This window comes from Heptranchias perlo, chromosome 3 (genome assembly GCF_035084215.1).
Source record: "Heptranchias perlo isolate sHepPer1 chromosome 3, sHepPer1.hap1, whole genome shotgun sequence".
Taxonomy (NCBI): Eukaryota; Metazoa; Chordata; class Chondrichthyes; order Hexanchiformes; family Hexanchidae; genus Heptranchias; species Heptranchias perlo.
This window is the reverse complement of record NC_090327.1, coordinates 32,104,862-32,125,013: the sequence shown is the minus strand read 5'-3', so window position 1 is coordinate 32,125,013 and position 20,152 is coordinate 32,104,862.

The following is a 20,152-nucleotide window of genomic DNA, read 5'->3' as shown; positions in this document are numbered from 1 at the left end:
AAACACAGCCGGTGAAGCAGTAATGTTAGTGGATTTGTTTCTGCAGTTTTTATACAAAATGTTAGACGGAGGTCATCACAAGGGCCTTTCACACCGTTTGATAGTTGCTTACATGACTTATGGGATCTAAGAAATTACTTCATTTGCACTTGTGATTTTGAATTGTTGGAAAGAATAACAGTACTTGGGGGTGGTCTTCTGATGCCCACTTTTGAAATATATTAGGTATCAAATCTCAACATTAAGCACCAAAACAGCTGGCATTTGTATCCCCACAAGGTGCTAATGTGGGACTCTGATGTGATTTTAACTCCCGATCTTGCAAGTCGTGCGCAGGAGCCCAGGAAGGTAGGTAATTTTAATTTTATTATGGTTTCCTTGTGGGCCGGGAGGATCAGGAATGGTCCTCAGGGCCCCACAAGGAAACCTTGGGATTCCCCTGCCCCGGGATTCCCTCCCTCCCTCTCCCCCGATGGCGATCCCCTCCAGACCTCGCCTGACCACTTACCTTAGCACTGAGGACCATTCCCTTGGGTCCCAGGAGGCGGCCTCCAGCTTCCCGAAATCCCATTCTCGCCTGGTGACCAGGTAGTGATTCCGACTGGTTTCAGGTGGGAGTCGATTAAAATTAGGGCTGTTGTTTGTAAACACAATACCAGGTACATTAGTGTAGTGGTTATGTTATTGGACTGGTAATCCAGACACCCTGGGCTAATAATCCAGACGCATGTGAGTTCAAATCCCATCATCTCAGTTTGAGAATTTGAATTCAGTTTAAAAAAGTTGGTACACTTCCCACTGCTTATAATGGGCGCGTTGGTGCTAATGTGATTTGCCTGTTAAATGCGGTGGATGGTTTATTCCCTTCATTTGCAACACCCATGATGTTCAGAAGAACTGAAATATCAATGAAATAGATTTGACCACATGATGTGATGTTAGGGCTTCAGCCTTGGCTGAGTGGCAGCACTCTCACCTCTGAGTCAGAAGGTTTTGAATCCAGGTCCAATGATTTGAGCACACAAATCGAGGCTGATATTCCCAGTGCATTACTGAGGGAGCACAGCGCTGTTGGACGTGCCATCTTTTGGATGAGGTGTTAAACTGAGATTCCCTCTGCCCTCTCAAGTGGACGTAAAAGATCCTATGGCAGTATTTGAAGAAGAGCAGGGGAGTTCTCCCCGGTGTCCTGGCCAATATTTATCCCTCAACCAACATCATTAAAAAATCTGGTCATTATCTCATTTCTATTTGTGGTAGCTTGCTGTAGGCAAATTGGCTGCCACATTTCCTATGTTGCAACAGTGACTACTCTTCAAAAGCACTTCATTAACAATTGGGACATCCTGAAGTCATGAAAGGTATTATATAAATGCAAGTGATTTCTTTCTTACTTTAACATTAAAATGTTGACAGTTATGTATAAAAAAATTCATTTCTCAAGATTCAGCAATTCCTTTGGGGAAGTGCGATTTGGATATTTTAGAATATTTCTTAGGTAGGTGTAGTTAGAAAGCTGAAAAATAAATGGTGTTAAATGATATACAGTTGTAAGGATAGGCAGTGATGGCCGTCCTACAGCGGAGATGAAAGATTATCGTCAGCTACTTTGTACTTTGGACCTTGACGAGGTGCTGCTTACTTCATTACTGCAGCCAGTGCTGAGCAGTGCAAGCTGTAACTGGACACCAGTTAGAAGTGATTAAGTATACAAGGGAACTGCACCTTAATGAGGTGCAAATTTCTGAGTGAACACCTGTTTCTGCCCAAAATACACGGAACACGTAACATGCTTTGGCCGATTTAAACGTGGGCAGTTTAAGTGGTGGGGACTGTATCGGTAAAAGTGATCGTGAAGCTGCTGGATTATTGTAAAAACCGAACTGGTTCACTAATGTTTTTTAGGGAAGGAAACCTTACCCTAACCCTAACCTTACCCTAACCCTAATATGATATATATTAATGACTTGGACTTGGGAGTACAGGGCACAATTTCAAAATTTGCAGATGACACAAAACTTGGAAGGGTAGCAAACAGTGAGGAGGATAGTGATAGACTTCAAGAGGATATAGACAGGCTGGTGGCATGGGTGGACACATGGCAGATGAAATTTAACGCAGAAAAATGCGAAGTGATACATTTCGGTAGGAAGAACGAGGAGAAGCAATATAAACTAGAGGGCACAATTCTAAAAGGGATACAGGAACAGAGAGATCTGGGGGTATATGTGCACAAATCATTGAAGGTGGCAGGGCAGGTTGAGAAAGCGGTTAAAAAAGCATACGGGATCCTGGGCTTTATAAATAGAGACATAGAGTACAAAAGTATGGAAGTCATGGTGAAGCTTTATAAACACTGGTATTGTGTCCAGTTCTGGCCACCGCACTTCAGGAAAGATGTGAAGGCCTTAGATAGGGTGCAGAAGAGATTTACTAGAATGATTCCAGGGATGAGGGACTTTAGTTACATGGATAGACTGGAGAAGCTAGGGTTGTTCTCCTTGGAACAGAGATGGTTGCGAGGAGATTTGATAGAGGTATTCAAAATCATGAAGGGCCTAGACAGCGAAACAAAACTAAGATGACTAGCAATCTTAAAAAGACAAGTCTAAAGGCATTGTGTCTCAATGCGCGGAGCTTTCGCAATAAGCTAGATGAATTAACAGCGCAGATAGATATTAACGGTTATGATATAATTGCCATTACAAAGACATGGCTGCAGGGTGACCAAGGATGGGAACTGAACATCCAGGGGTATTCAATATTTTGGAAGGACAGGCAAAAAGGGAAAGGAAGTGGGGTAGCATTGTTAGTAAAGGAGGAAATCAATGCAATAGTGAGGAAGGATATTGGCTTGGTAAATCACGATGTGGAATTTGTATGGGTGGAGCTAAGAAACACCAAGGGGCAGATAATGTTGGTGGGGGGTGTTTATAGGCCCCTAAACAGTAGTGGAGATGTAGGGGAGGGCATTAAACAGGAAATTAGAGACGCATGCAAGAAGGGTACAACTATAATCATGGGTGACTTTAATATACATATAGATTGGTCAAACCAAATTAGCAATAATACTGTTGGGGAGGAATTCCTGGAGTGTGTACGTGATGGATTTCTAGACCAATATGTTGAGGAACCAACTAGAGAACAGGTGATCCTAGACTGGGTATTGTGCAATGAGAAAGGATTAATTAACAATCTTGTTGTGCGGGGTTCCTTAGGGAAGAGCAACTATAACATGATAGAATTCCTCATTAAGATGGAGAGTGAAGTAGTTGAATCCGAAACTAGGGTCCTGAATCTAAATAAAGGAAATGACGAAAGTATGAGGTGCGAGTTGGCTATGATAGATTGGGGAACTTTAATAAAAGGGATGATGGTGGATAGGCAATGGTTAATATTTAAAGAATGTGTGCAGAAATTACAAATTCATTCCTGTCTGATGCAAAAATAAAACAGAAAAGGTGGCTCAACCATGGCTTACAAAAGAAATTAGGGATAGTATTAGATCCAAAGAGGAGACATATAAAACTGCCAGAAAAAGTGGCAAACTTGAAGATTGGGAGCAGTTCAGAATTCAGCAAAGGAGGACAAAGAGATTGATTAAGAGGGGAAAAATAGAGTATGAGAGTAAACTAGCAGGGAACATAAAAACTGACTGTAAAAGCTTCTATAAATATGTCAAGAGGAAAAGATTAGTGAAGACAAATGTAGGTCCCTTACAGTCAGAAACGGGGGAAATTATAATGGGGAACAAAGAAATAGCAGAACAATTAAACACATACTTTGGTTCTGTCTTCACAAAGGAGGATACAAATAACCTCCCAGAAATGTTAGGGAACCAAGGGTCCAGTGAGAGGGAGGAACTGAAGGAAACCTGTACTAGCAAGAAAATAGTGCTAGGGAAATTAATGGGGCTAAAGGCTGACCAATCCCCAGGGCCTGATAATCTACATCCCAGAGTACTAAAGGAAGTGGCCCTGGAAATAATGGATGCATTGGTGATCATCTTTCAAAATTCTATAGACTCTGGAACAGTTCCTACAGATTGGAGGGTGGCAAATGTAACCACACTATTTAAAAAAGGAGGGAGAGAAAAAATAGGGAATTACAGACCAGTTAGCCTAACATCAGTAGTGGGGAAAATGCTAGAGTCTATTATAAAAGATGTGATAACAGCACACTTGGAGGGCACTAACGGGATTGGACAATGTCAGCATGGGTTTATGAAAGGGAAATCATGCTTAACAAATCTACTGGAGTTTTTTGAGGATGTAACTAGTAGAATAGATAGGGGAGAACCAGTGGATGTGGTGTATTTGGATTTACAGAAGGCTTTTGATAAGGTCCCACACAAGAGGTTAGTGTGCAAAGTTGAAGCACATGGGATTGGGGGGAATATACTGGCATGGATTGAGAATTGGTTGACAGACAGGAAACAGAGAGTCGGAATAAACGGGTCTTTTTCTGGGTGGCAGGCAGTGACTAGTGGGGTACCGCAGGGATCAGTGCTTGGGCCCCAGCTATTCACAATATATATCAATGATTTGGATGAGGGAACTAAATGTAACATTTCCAAGTTTGCAGACGACACAAAGCTGAGGTGGAATGTGAGCTGTGAGGAGGATGCAAAGAGGCTCCAATGTGATTTAGACAAGTTGGGTGAGTGGGCAAGAACATGGCAGATGCAGTATAACGTGGATAAATGTGAGGTTATCCACTTTGGTTGTAAAAACAGAAAGGCAGATTATTATCTGAATGGTGATAGATTGGGAAAAGAGGAGGTGCAACGAGACCTGGGTGTCCTTGTACACCAGTCGCTGAAAGCGAGCATTCAGGTGCAGCAAGCAGTTAGGAAGGCGAATGGTATCTTGGCGTTCATTGCAAGAGGATTTGAGTACAGGAGCAGGGATGTCTTACTGCAGTTGTACAGGGCCTTGGTGAGACCACATCTGGAGTATTGTGTGCAGTTTTGGTCTTCTTATCTGAGGAAGGATGTCCTTGCCATGGAGGAAGTGCAACAAAGGTTTACCAGACTGATTCCTGGGATGGCAGGACTGACGTATGAGGAGAGATGGGGTCAACTAGTCCTATATTCACTAGAGTTTAGAAGAATGAGAGGTGAGCTCATCGAAACATATAAAATTCTAACAGGACTAGACAGACTAGATGCAGGGAGGATGTTCCCGATGGCTGGGGAGTCCATAACCAGGGGTCAGAGTCTCAGGATACAGGGTATGCCATTTAGAACCGAGATGAGGAGAAATTTCTTCACTCAGAGGGTGGTGAACGTGTGGAATTCTCTACCACAGAAGGCAGTGCAGGCCAAGTCATTAGATGTATTCAAGAAGGAGATAGATATATTTCTTAATGCTAAAGGGATCAAGGGATATGGGGAAAAAGCGGGAACAGGGTACTGAGTTAGATGATCGCCCATGATCATTTTGAATGGCAGAGCAGGCCTGAAGGGCCGAATGGCCTACTCTTGCTCTTATTTTCTATGTTTCTATGTAGATAGAGAGAAACTGTTCCCATTGGTGGAAGGGTCAAGGACCAGAGGACATAGATTTAAGGTGATTGGCAAAAGAACCAAAGGTGACATGAGAAAAAACTCTTTTATACAGCGAGTGGTTAGGATCTGGAGGCAGATTCAATCCTGGCCTTCAAAACGGAACTGGATAAGTAGTTGAAAGGAAAAAATTTGCAGGTCTAAGGAGAAAGGGCAGGGGAGTGGGACTAGTTGGATTGCTCTTGCATAGAGCTGGCACAGACTCGATGGGCCGAATGGCCTCCTTCCGTGCTGTAACCTTTCTATGATTCTATGATTCTAATGCAATAGTAATCCTGTTCAGAACAAGAGGAACCGCAAGTTCAGACTTTACGGGACTCTAGTCCCCATATCAATATAGCTGACCCTTAACTGCCTCGCAAGCCACTCAGTTGCATAAAACTGCTACTTGCAACAATTCAAGAAGAAAACCCACCATCACCTTCTCAGGGCAACTAGGGATGGGCAATAAATGCCGGTCTTGCCAACGATGCCCACATCCCGAGAATGAATTTTTAAAAAAACTGATGCACAAAAGAAAATATTAAAGTATTCAAATCGTTTATTTTCAATTGAAGTTGTGCATTACTAGAGAGATGTGACTGGCAGCCATGTTATCATGTGAATGTACAACGGACTTGTATCAAATTGCTCCCTCTGCTATTTTAATGGAGGCGTTTACTGGTTATTTTAAATTAGTTAATACCTCCATTAAAATAGCAGAGAGAGAAATCTGGCTCGAGTACAGTAAGTGTTCACATGATAACTTTGTAGATGGTCATTTCCACCCTTGTGTGTTTGTTTTAGGAGTGTGGTTAATACTATATTGATAAAACTGTCGCTGACATTTGAGCGGCTCTACTAAAGATGGAGCTCGCATTTATATTGGGCCTTTCACATCCTCAGGGCATCCCAAAGCACTTCACTACTTTTAAAGTGTAGTCACTGTTGTCATGTGGGCAAATGTGGTAGCCTGTTTGTGCACAGCAAGGTGCCACAAAACAGCAAATGACCAGTTAATCTATTTTGGTGGTGTTGGTTGAGAGATGAATATTGGCCAGGACTAGAGGTTGCAAACCCTCCAGAATTGGCCTGGAGTGTCCAAGAATTGAAGATTAATCTCCAGGATATTGCTGTGAGCAACCCTATAGAAAAATCATAGGGGCAATAAAAAAACAATTGTGTGTATTTTTCATTTTCTTTCAACACTTCCATCTATCAGTTAGAAAAATATTGGAGATGGGAAAAAGGCTGTTTGACTGACAGTCAAGGATCATCAAATTGGTTAATGAAGAGACTTTTTGCTTTCCAATTAGCATGGGAATGCGGTGTGTCATGAGACTGGATGTGATGGGCGATCAATGGCGGGAGTGTGGGGCGAGGCAGTTGGAGGCAGGAGGCCATGTGATGAAACCTCCAGGAATACAGTCAATCAGAGTTGGCAACTCTAGCCACGATACCAAGTGGAACTTCCCGCACTTTGAACACTTCCTGTTGCTGTAATATTCGCATTTGTTTCAGCGTGATCTGCAAACCTACAAAATGTACAAGCTCCGGGAGACAGTCCTCTCTCTGGGTCTGTGGCAGTCTAAGGGTTAAGTCAACCATCACATTACTGAAACATGAATATCCTCTTCTGTCTGAAGCAGACTGTTTAATTTTGCCTGCTTCTCTTTTTCTTGCTTTTTAAAAAAAACAGGAAAATGCTTATGCAAAGCAGTCTCTCTTTTCAATAAATGATGCTGATACAGGCTAATTCATAAACCACTGGTTTCCTTGTGTGTGAATCCGTGGCATGTACTGACAGATAGCTGAAATTAAACTTCTCACCCCTGAATGGTTTCCTCCTGTACTTTATTTAGTCCCCTGTGGTCACTAGATGATTCAAGGCCCTGATATATAAGGGCCTAGAAGTTGCTGACTAAGGACACTAGTGTTTCTCTTTTGTTGATGAGGGTGCATTGGGGAGAGTCTGGGAACGGCTAAGTCCTTCATGAACAGAGGGCAGAGGCGATCAAAGCCTCCTTTTTATTTCAGTTTTCTCTCTATCACTCTGCAGTTGCTGACACATGCTAAGGTGCAGATGCCAGGGTCTCAGCCATTCTCTGCTACCTCACTCAAGGCTAATTAAGATGTGGAGATGCCGGTGATGGACTGGGGTAGACAAATGTAAGGAATCTTACAACACCAGGTTATAGTCCAACAGTTTTATTTGAAACTGTAAGGCTAATTAACTACAGGGGGCATCATTTTTTAAAAATTCATTTTCAGGATGTGGGCATTGTCGGCAAGACCGGCATTTATGGCTCAACCTCAGGGTCACTGATACCAGGCCCAGGTATTGAAAACGAGTCCACGGCCTGGATTTTCTTTCACTATACTTCCCAAAACTGAGCTTATACCCATAAAGAGGAAGGAAAAATGGAGGAGGGACGTCTGCTGCCAGGTCCCATCCTCTGAACCCACTAATGAAAATTTTCCTCTCCCATCTATAGCAGGAATCTTTGCCTCCTGCCCCATACCTGTTTCACTGCACTTAAATGAAAGAGGGTTGGGAGGGGGTGGGGGGGCAGTGTTTGAAAAATCAGCCAAGTACCCTGCCTCTCTGCTGAAGTGCCGCTGAACCCAGGTACTGGGAGAAGAAGGATGGTGGCAGTACATGCTAGGGCAGCAGCAGGGAGTCCACTCTTAGAATAAGAAGAGGGCCTGGGTAGGACCATCTTACCCTCTCTTCAGGCCTTTCCATACCTTTGCCAAAGTAGGCTTTGGGTCATCCAGGGGCCTTCATGTCAATAGTGCCAAAAACCTTCACGGTGCTTCTGCCACCTTTATCGATGGCTCTTCCTCTTACTGGCACTGCAGCATGAGTGGTGGGCTCCCTTTGTGTGGCAGAGCCACTGTTTGGAGCCCACGCTGCATTTTTAATGAGCCCCGATTTAGGAATATGGGTTGAGGTCACAGTGGGGTTGGGACAGTGGGCAGAAGTCCCGGCCGACCCACCTCCAGTGGTGAAAACCCCCTCCCCCTCACCATCCCGGAGAGAAATCCAGCCCTACTTTGTGCTGAGGGTTTTTTTGCTTAGTTTTCTTTAGTGCTGAATTTACATATATGTACAATTTTTCAGAAACCACCTAAGTGCAAGATAAGCAGTAAGTAACCTATTCCTTAACCAATCCCTCCACTTGCCAATAAAAACATCAGGCGGTAAGAGCTAGCTGTCATCGGAATTGTGGTGACTATTTAAATTATTGGCATAGGAGATGCAACTGAAAGGAGCCCCGTGGTCTGTGCGCATTGTAATGTGTTTCCTTTAGTCAGTGTCACGGTGGTCAGGCAGGTTACAAGCATCGTCTGCTAACTGAGATTCTAAGGGAATGGATTGCCTGCCAACACTCACGTTCTAGTCTCACAGAAAAGAGTAATGGATAGACTCAGTTGTATCTCTTCTTTTTGTTAGGTAAGGGTACCAAGGGATATGGAGCTGAGGTGGGTAAATGGAGTTGAGGTACAGATCAGCAATGATCTAATTGAATGGTGGAACAGGCTCAAGGGGCTGAATGGCCTACTCCCGTTCCTATGTTTCTATCAAACTTGGCAACTAGGTATGGGCAATAAATGCTGGCACTTACAGCCAAAGAATAAAAAATAAGTCACCAGTTAATATGTGTTGGTTGAGGGATAAATGCTGGCCAGGTCACTGGGAAAACCCCCATGCTCTTTAAATAGTGCCACGGTATTTTTTTACTTATCTACCCAGGCAGATGGAGCCTCTGGATTTCTTGCACTTGTTTGCGTCAAAAAAAGGCTTGTTATTAACCCTCACTGACACAAGAATATGAGGCTGTAACAAACTTCAATAAAGACACCAGTCATCACACAGCAGCTGTGAGCTTCACCCTCAGCCAGTTCTGTTATGCTTGGCACGACCAGAGGCATGACAATGATGTGATTTGAAGCTTACGAATGACATCCCTCTTAAGGGAGTAGTGTCATTCTCACCTTATTCAAGCGAGACCTGGACGGTGTTGAAAGAACGTAAAACCAGCCACAGAACCACTTGTCAACTATTGCTTCCAAGCCATCTGTGGGATTGATTACATCACTGTGTCAACAACAATGTTGACCTGCCAAGTTCTACGCTGGGAAGGATCTGCTGATTGAGTCACATGATCTTGTTTGGAAGGTTGATGCTGCCTGAGCTACTTGCTCCATTTTATCGTTTAAGAGGGCTGAATGAATTGAACTTGGAACTTAGAAAAAGCAAGAGAATAAAATTCAGAAGATCACAGACTATAGTGATAATGATCAAGAGTAATTAGAAGAAGGGATGGGGTGAATACAACAGCAAGAGAAAGAAAGAGAGCAGTGTCTTGTGTTACTCCAAGAAGGCCTATCAAGCATTTGTGTATTTTATATAATATCCTGGAAGGGGTTCCAGGTAGAAACACAGAGGTAATTTTAGGAATGTCTGCTCCTGGCATGGAGCCTTGCTCATCGACACCACATATCAGAAATTTGCATGTCCTTCCTGTAGTTTTCCATCCACTAAAATCACTTTTGCGATATGTGCTCCCAAAAGGTAAGGCTCAATGCCGGGAGCAAATATCACAAAATTTAACTTGTCATCTCACTGCTGGGATGACATGGATAAAATTGGTCCACTGTCTCATCCTTATTACTGTGCATCTAATAGCTCTTAGCCGAATAATAGATTTGCAATCTAATGACTTGTATCTCAAGTATAAGGTTCTGTGAAGGAAGAAAGGAAAATTATGCAAACTGCACCAATTTTTTTAAAAGGAGATAAAATGTGAGTGCTGTTTCATGTCACTGGTTTTGGGACTCATCTCCCAAACTAGCTGCAGGGCAGTAGTCTTGAACTATTATTGATTCCAATCCTGTAAAATGATTACTCTTGACCCACTGTGTACACAATAGTGTCTGCTATAAATAAGTAACGTCAGAGAGTTTGACAGCTGAGAGCTGGTCTCATGTAACTTTCGAATTTCGATCCATTGGAGATTGGCTTACTTAATCCTGCAATTTGTGTGATATTTATAAAGAAATAATAATAGCATCATAGAAATTTCAGCACAGAAGTCCAGTTAGCTGCCTGTTCCAGTGCTAGTTCCACATCACAGCTAGGTGCTTTAATCCCATTTCCTTGCTCTTTCCCCATAACCTTTAATATTTTTCAAGGGTTTATCTGATTCCCTCTTAAATGTTGTGATTAACTCATTTCAGCAGCTGCTTGTGGCAATGGATTCCATATCTAATAACCTCTCCCATCAAAAAAAATCTTTTGTAACGTCCTTCTTTATACTACTAGTAAATTCATGGCCCCTTGCTACTGATTCACCGACCAGTGGAAATAATCTTTCTCTATTTACCCTCACAAACCCTTTCAAAAATTTGAACAATTCGATTAGATTTTCCCTTGACCTTAATAATAATTAAGCAAATGTCCTTTCCATTTTGAGGTTGCTATTTCACTGGATTTTTGCATGTGAGGAATAATAATTTTCAGATAGCATTGGGACATCTATAAGTCAATCCACTTATTCCATCAATATTGCCACAAAGGACTCTAAGGATCTGAGCTAAAGGCACATTGACAACTGATACAGCCCAATATTCTTTTTTTCCCCCAAACTTTCTCTCCTTTTCTTTTGCTGAAGGCACCAACTCTAGCTGGGATACAGTTCTCTGAATGCTATCTGCCTTCTCACCTACTCCACCCAAGTGGCCATTCTTCAGAGAGTAAATTCAGTAATCCTGTACTCGCAGTGTGGAGGCCCACTCAAAGGCAGTGCGAATGAGAGAATCAGGGTACTAGCTCTGCCTCGGCCTGCATTGCCGTTGAGTGTGTGGCTCCTCGCTGGGAGCACTGAGTTTACTCTCATATGCCATTGGTATGTAAGTGTAGTGGCTATGTTACTCAATTGGTAATCCTGAAGATTGGACTAATAATCTAGAGAACATGGGAGTAATTTTAACCCCCAAGAATGGGTGGGTTGGGAGCGGGTGAGCAGTTTTTTTGGAGCGGGACCGCATCCTGGCTCCAGTGCACCCACTTCTGGGTTTGACCCAGGCACGTTTGGATGCTCATGTGCAACAGACACCTGGAAGTCCCAGCCCCACTTTAAGCCGGCGGGCAACGTACCTCATTGAAATAGTTGAGGTACTGAATTATTTGTGTATTGCAAAAGTATAACAAATTTAACCTTACCTGGTCGGAATTCCCATCGCTTCCAATTCACGTCAGGTGAAAGCGGGTGGGAAGGACTGGATCCATGAGGTGAGTGCCTTTATTGCACTGCCTGTGGGCCCAGAAGAGCAGGAGTGTTTCATCCAATGAGCTCACCTGGTGCGACATGACCCCGCAATCAGCCGATCCCCCTCTCCCCCGATGCTGGCCCCTTTCCCAATGCTGGATCCCTCAATCATGCCCCATGAGCTCAAAACCCAAATAAGTTTGAGGATTTGAATTCAATTTAAAATAAAATGTGGAAATACGAAAAAAAGCTGGCATCAATAAAAGTGACCTGTGCAGTGAATTTTTGTGATCTGGAATTCACCGCCTGAAAGGGTGGTGGAAGCAGATTCAGTAGTAACTTTCAAAAGAGAATTGAATATATATTAGAAAAGGAAATATTTGCAGGACGATGAGGAAAGAGTGGGGGAGTAGGACTAATTGGATAGCTCTTTTAAAGAGCCGGCACAGGCACGATGGGCTGAATGGCTTCCTGCCGAGCTGTAAGATTCTATGATTCTATGATCAGTGCATACATAACTTGTGGTGTAATCTTAGCAAAAAGCAGAGAAACAGAAGAAAGACCTGATATTTATTTCACACTTTTCATGCTCTAAACACGTCCCAAAGTTCTTTATAGACAATTAATTATTTTGAAGTGTAGCCATTGTTATATAAGCAAACACTGCTCACAGCAAGATCCCACAGGCAGCAAATGAGATGAATGAACAGTTAATCCATTTTAGTGATGTCGGTTGAGGGATGAATGTTCACCAGGACATTGGGAGAACTCCCCTGCTCTTCTTTGAATAGTGCCATGATATCTTTCTCATTCATCTTAACAAGCAGGCAGGGCCTTGGACATAGCACCTCATGCAAATGACAGCACCTCCGATAGTGCAGTACTCCCTCAGTATCAGCCTAGATTATATACTCAAGTTGCTGGAGTGGGGCTTGAATCCACAATCTTCTGACTCAGATGCAAGAGTGTGCTGTAATCATAGCAAAAAGAGGAAACAACAAGAGCAGAGAAACAGAAGAAAGACCTGGTATTTATTTCGCACTTTTCATGCTCTAAACATACCCCAAAGTTCTTTATAGACAAATTAATATATTTCTGAGCCAAGACTGACATTGTCTAATATTGAAAAAAAAATCAAAACAGGAGAGAAAAGAAGAAGACAAGCGAAAAGCACAAACAAAACAGAACAAGAGGCAGGGAGAGAACTGGAACAAGAAGACAACAGACACAGATAACAGAGAGGCTGCTTGGACTGACTTTCCGTGAGCAACGCCACAGGAGATCCACTTGTATATAAATATTAAAGCCTTGCTTATGGTGCAGCCTAACTTTAAATGAGTCCATTGTCCAAAAGAAATCTGACATACTTTTCTGGTTATGTCAGATTTCCCAGAAACCATATAAAATCACTTCACCATTGTTCACATACTTCACTGTCTTTTTTTAATTCATTGTTGGGATATGGGCGTCACCAGCAAGGCCAACATTTATTGCCCATCCCTAGTTATACTTGAGAAGGTGGCGATCAGCTACTTTCTTGAACCATTGCAGTCCATGTGGTGAAGATACTCCCACAGTGCTGTTATGTAGGGAGTTCCAGGATTTTGACCCAGCGACGATGAAGGAATGCCAATATATGTCCAAGTCAGGATGGTATGCGACATGTAGGGGAATTTGGAAGTGATGGTGTTTCCATGCACCTGCTGCATTTGTCCTTCTAGGTAGTAGAGATCGTGGGTTTGGGAGGTGTTGTCGAAGAAGCCTTGGTAACTTGCTGCAATTTGTCCTGTAGATGGTACACACTGCAGCCACGCTGCGCTGGTGGTGGAGGGAATGGATGTTTAAGGTGGTGGATAGGCTGCCGATCTAGCGGACTGCTTTGTTCTGGATGGTGTTGAGCTTTTTGAGTATTGTTTCAGCTGCACTCATCCAGCCAAGTGGGGAGTATTCCATCACACTTCTGACTTGTGCCTTGTAAATGGTGGAAAGGCTTTGGGGAGTTGGGAGGCAGAATACCCAACCTCTGACCTGCTCTTGTAGCCACAGCAATTGTGTGGCTGGTCCAGTTTAGTTTCTGGTCACTGGTGACCCCCAGATGTTGATGGTGGGGGATTTGGCGATGGTAATGCCATTGAATGTCAAAGGGAGGTTGTTAGACTTTCTTTTGTTGGATATGGTCATTGCCTGGCACTTGTCTGGTGCGAATGTTACTTGCTACTTATCAGCCCAAACTTTGATGTTGTTGCTGCATGAGGACATGGACTGCTTCATTGTTGCGAATGGAACTGTACACTATGCAATCATCAGCAATCAACCCCACTTCTGACCTTATGATGGAGGGAAGGTCATTGATGAAGCAGCTGAAGATGGTTGGGCCTAGCACACTGTCTGGATGGACTCCTGTAGCAATGTCCTGGGGCTGCCATGATTAGCCTCCAACAACCACTACCACCTTCCTTTGTGCTAGGTATGATTCCAGCCACTGGAGAGTTGTCCCCCTGATCCCCATTGATTCCAGTTTTATTAAGATTCCTTGGTGCCACACTCAGTCAAATGCTGCCTTGATGTCAAGGGCAATCACTTTCACCTCACCTCTGTAATTCAGCTCTTTTGTCCATATTTTGAACACGGCTGTAATGAGGTCATGAGCCAAATGGTCCTGATGGATCCCAAACTCAGCATCAATGGGCAGGATATTGGTGAGTAAGTGCCGCTTGATAGCACTGTTGATAACTCATTCCATCACTTTGCTGATGATTGAGAGTAGGTTGATAGAATGGTAATTGGCCGGGATGAATTTGTCCTGCTTTTTATGGACAGGGCATACCTGTCCACATCGGGGGTAGATGCCAGTGTCAAAGCATTGAACTTCTTCCTGCACTGCATCCATGTTCGTGGTGCTATGCACTTGACATTGACTTTGTCCCCCGTTGCCTCCCACTGCCTTTTGAGCATATGCCTGGAGGGCATCTTGCCCCCACTGCGGATATAGGATGCCTCTCCTTCTGTCCACCTCTTGCACCAAGGCCTCTATTGCATCAGCAGAGAACCTTGGTGCACGTTCTCTCGCAGGCCTGGTATAAACTCAGATCGGCAGATTGGTGAGGTCTGGGGTGCAGACTGGAGGATGTGGGATTTAGTAGTGCGTAACCTTTATTCAATGCTTTAACATAATTCATTAGTTTGTAAACACAGGGACAGGACCTGCATCTGTGTTTTACGTGTGCGATGTCTGATCTCTGTTCAGACTTTCTCCGGACCCATATCTTATATTTTGCACATAAGAGGCGCAGGATGCCTTTAAGAGGCGCAGGATGCCTTTAAGAGGTGCGAGGCACTCATGCAATATCGAGCCCCCCTGCTCATGAGAAGTTACTGAAAAACGCAGCTAGGCCTGACTGCTTGCGCTGGAAATCAGGTAAATGAGCAGGCAGCACGAATCTCACATGCTGCCTGCATCGGAACGACAGGGCGTGGGTTAATCGCACACCACCACTCCCGCGCCCAGATTCGGGGGTTATTGAATTTAAGCCCCCAGGTGTTCAGCACTACAGCCGGGATGTTATCGGGACCCATAGCCTTTGCTGTGTCTAGTGCACTCACCCATTATTTCATATCAAGTGGAGTGAATCGAATTGGTTGAAGTCTGGCATCTGCGATGGTGGGGCCCTCAGGAGGAGGCCAAGAGGGATCATCCACTTGACTGAAGATGGTTGCGAACGCTTCAGCCTTGTCTTTTGCATTCGGGTGCTGAGCTCCGCCATCATTGAGGATGGGGATTTTCATGGTGCTTCCTCCTCCTATTAGTGCACTGTCTCTCACCACATCTCTCGCAAACGCCTAACAGATTCAGGTATGGGAGTAGAGTGGCTATGGTATTGGATTAGCAAGCCAGAGGTTGCAAATTGGCTGCTACTTTTCCCTACATTACAACATTGTTACAACAACCCAACTGGTTCTATGATGTCCACCAGTGTAGAGAACCTGTTACCTATCTGATCAGGCCTTCATGTGACTTCAGTCTCTTATTTTAACGGTTAATTCTTAATGCTAACAAGGCCTTAGTTATAAATAATTGCTACAGAGCTCAATAATAACATTTGCAACAGTTCATGAAGAAGACCTACCACCTTCTCAGGGTAACTAGGGATGGCCTTTAAAGGCAGCCTTGCCAGCGTCACCCAAATTAAAAAAATTCCAATTCACTAAGAGTAATACCATGCGACAGCCATCAGTATATATAGATAACTTTAAATTTAGCTGACCAACAGCTTCACCATTGGTGGGCCCAGAGTGAGCCTCCTCTATTTCCAGGAATAGGAAGCTTTAAAAATCAATAGCGCGCAGGTTGGTGGAGGCATTGAAATATGACTTTTATTTCCATGAGTACTCATGAGTGGCTAAGTCATGAGTGACTTATAGCCTGTCTCATGAGTGAAAATAACAACAATATTTCACGGCCTCTTCAGAATCAGTATTGTATTGTATTTATTTTCTGTTTTTAAAATCAATTTTTGCCCCTCCTTACCTGAACGCGGTGACTCAGAGTCATAGAGAGTCATAGAGTTATACAGCACGGATAGAGGCCCTTCGGCCCATCGTGTCCGCGCCGGCCATCAGCCCTGTCTACTCTAATCCCATATTCCAGCATTTGGTCCGTAGCCTTGTATGCTATGGCATTTCAAGTGCTCATCCAAATGCTTCTTGAATGTTGTGAGGGTTCCTGCCTCCACAACCCTTTCCGGCAATGAGTTCCAGACTCCAACCACCCTCTGGGTGAAAAAGTTCTTTCTCAAATCCCCTCTAAACCTCCCGCCTTTTACCTTGAATCTATGTCCCCTTGTTATAGAACCCTCAACGAAGGGAAAAAGCTCCTTAGTATCCATCCTATCTGTGCCCCTCATAATTTTGTACACCTCAATCATGTCCCCCCTCAGCCTCCTCTGCTCCAAGGAAAACAAACCCAATCTTCCCAGTCTCTCTTCATAGCTGAAGCGCTCCAGCCCTGGTAACATCCTGGTGAATCTCCTCTGCACCCTCTCCAAAGCGATCACATCCTTCCTGTAGTGTGGCGACCAGAACTGCACACAGTACTCCAGCTGTGGCCTAACCAGTGTTTTATACAGCTCCATCATAACCTCCTTGCTCTTATATTCTATGCCTCGGCTAATAAAGGCAAGTATCCCATATGCCTTCTTTACCACCTTATCTACCTGTTCCGCCGCCTTCAGGGATCTGTGAACTTGCACACCAAGATCCCTCTGACCCTCTGTCTTGCCTAGGGTCCTCCCATTCATTGTGTATTCCCTTGCCTTGTTAGTCCCTCCAAAGTGCATCACCTCGCACTTTTCCGGGTTAAATTCCATTTGCCACTGTTCCGCCCATCTGACCAACCCATCTATATCGTCCTGCAGACTGAGGCTATCCTCCTCGCTATTTACCACCCTACCAATTTTTGTATCATCAGCGAACTTACTGATCATACCTTTTACATTCATATCCAAGTCATTAATGTAGACCACAAACAGCAAGGGACCCAGCACCGATCCCTGTGGTACCCCACTGGCCACAGGCTTCCAGTCACAAAAACAACCTTCGACCATCACCCTCTGCCTTCTGCCACTAAGCCAGTTTTGTATCCAAAGTGCCAAGGCACCCTGGATTCCATGGGCTCGTACCTTCTTGACCAGTCTCCTGTGGGGGACTTTATCGAAGGCCTTACTGAAATCCATGTATACCACATCCACTGCGTTACCCTCATCCACACGCCTAGTCACCCCCTCAAAAAGTTCAATCAAATTAGTCAGACATGATCTTCCCTTGACAAAGCCATGTTGACTATCCCTGATTAATCCTTGCTTCTCCAAGTGGAGACTAATTTTGTCCTTCAGAATTTTTTCCAATAATTTTCCTACCACTGATGTTAGGCTCACTGGCCTGTAGTTCCCCGGTTTTTCCCTACTCCCCTTCTTGAATAATGGTATTACATTAGCGGTTCTCCAGTCCTCTGGCACATCCCCTGTGGCCAGAGAGGTTCTGAATATATGTGTCAGAGCCCCCGCAATCTCCTCCTTTGCCTCACATAGTTCGGAGGTCGGTGGCAGTGAGTGTCGGCAGCCTATTTCACTGATTCGGTTCACAATAATAGGTGTGCTTTGCAGCAGGAATCACTGGGTAGTGATTAGGAACCTGATAGCTGACTTATTTTTCCCTCTTTAGTACTGAGCAATGAGGTTAACTGTAAGCGCCTTACCATTGACTGGGAGTTATCAGCTAGGAGACTAACCACCAACATGGTCGGGTTGGGCTGGACAGCCTGTCTGTTGTAATTTCTCTGGAATTCTATGTAAACATGGTACAATTTTAAAGGGGTGCAGGAACAGAGAGACCTGAGGGTTCACATACACAAATCTTTGAAGGTGGCAGGACGACTTGATAAAATGCTGTTAAAAAGCATATGGGATTCTTGGCGTTATAAATAGAGGCATAGGGCTCGATTTTCACACCCGTGATCGGGTGCGTTCGTGGCGGGGGGGGGCTGCGAAAATCCGGGATTCCCGGGGCGGGTCTGGAGCCCGGCTCCAACCCACCCACTTCCGGGTTCCCCAGTGATGCGCTGACATGCGCGCGCATCCCCCGCATGTGGGACTCCCGCCGGAAATTAAAGCCAGCGGGGTGCCACTTAAAGTACTTAAACAGGTACTTCAGGTTGTTTACAGACCTGATTGACCTGATATTTTAGGAGGGGTGGGATTTTGAACTGAACTGAGACTGTTTCCCGTACTGGGGGAAACACTCCCAGTTCAAATGGATGTGTTGCAGCCATCAGCCTGTGGCAGCTGCAAAGGTCCATTTGACAGGTGGGGGGGAGACCCTCACTCGTAGAGCCCCACAACACAGTGCTGTGACACATCCACCTGCGCAGCAGGAGGGAGGGCAACCGCAGAGAGAGATGCTTCACAGAGGGCACTACCCTCGCCACAGGGTCCACAGACCGAGGCTCAGCTTCCTGGACCTCTCTGAGCAGCAGTACACACGGAGGCTCAGAGTCACTCGACATGTAGTCGTGGACATCTGCAGCCTCCTTCATGCCAAGCTGCTCCCGGCTGGCCCGAGCACCATCCTCTTACCTGTCGCTGTCAAAGTCACCACTGCCCTCAACAACTTCACCTCCGCATCCTTCCAGGGTGCCACCGGGGACATCGCCGACGTCTCTCAGTCGTCTGCACAAAAGAGCCCTGCAAATACACCTACACCCACTCTGCAGTGACACAATGGGTGGCATCATTTGTGGGTCTTCATAGTGATCCTCAGGAAAGGGCATTATTGCACAAACCAGACAAGATTCGCAAAGACGTGGCAGTAGTGGTGACAATATAATATGTAATGTGAGTTGATCAGAAATTAAATATAAGTAAACACCATGACAAACCCTCAAACACCCTTGTGCATCCCCTTCATGCTCACGACACATTTGCCTTACGCTTCCTACTGCACATATGTGATGCATGCCCTGTGGCTGCAGCGCAGGTAGTGGCAGGTTGAGTGAGGCTGACCGTGAAAGAGATGCATGAGAGGGTGAGTATGAGATAGAGCCATGAGATTGTATGAGGATTGGGTTGAGTGGTAGTGGCGGGATGAGTACTGGCGAGGTGAGTAAGTGCAGGTAAGATGAGGATGAGCTTTGAGTGGGTGTGAGGGGTGATGTGATAGAGTAGTGTTGGCAGCGCAGAAGGAGATGTGGGATGGGGGCGGTGATGTGGCAGACGGAGTGTAGGGGAATGAGTAAGTGTACTCACTTTGGCTGACCTACTTAGGTGATTGAAGCGCATCCTGCACTGTATGCAGGTGCGCGATGTGTTGGTAGTGCAGGTGACCTCCTCTGCCACCTCGAGCCAGGCCTTCTTGGTGGCAGAGGCAGGCCACTTCCTCCTGCCCACCAGGGGGAAGATCTCTGTCCTCCCCCTCCTCCTCACCCCGTGTATTGATACCTGGAGTGAGGCATCATTAAACCTGGAAGCAGCCTTCCCCCTGGGCTGCTCCATGTTGTAATTTTTCCTATTTTCTGCAGCATCAGTCAGTGGAGGACTGCCCCTTTAAATAGGTCTCCTCCAGCGGACAGACCTTGCTGCACATGTGCAGTCCGCCCGCCGCGCAGCTTACCAGTGGGAAACCTGGAAGCACAGGTAAGTGGCTCCAATTAGCCTGTAATTGCGTGCGGAGCACACTGATTTCACCGGGTGCGTTACTCACGCGCCCAGTCGACCCCCCCGCTGAAAACCCGCCGCCCTGCTAATATCGAGCCCATAGAGTTCAAAAGCAAGGAAGTTAC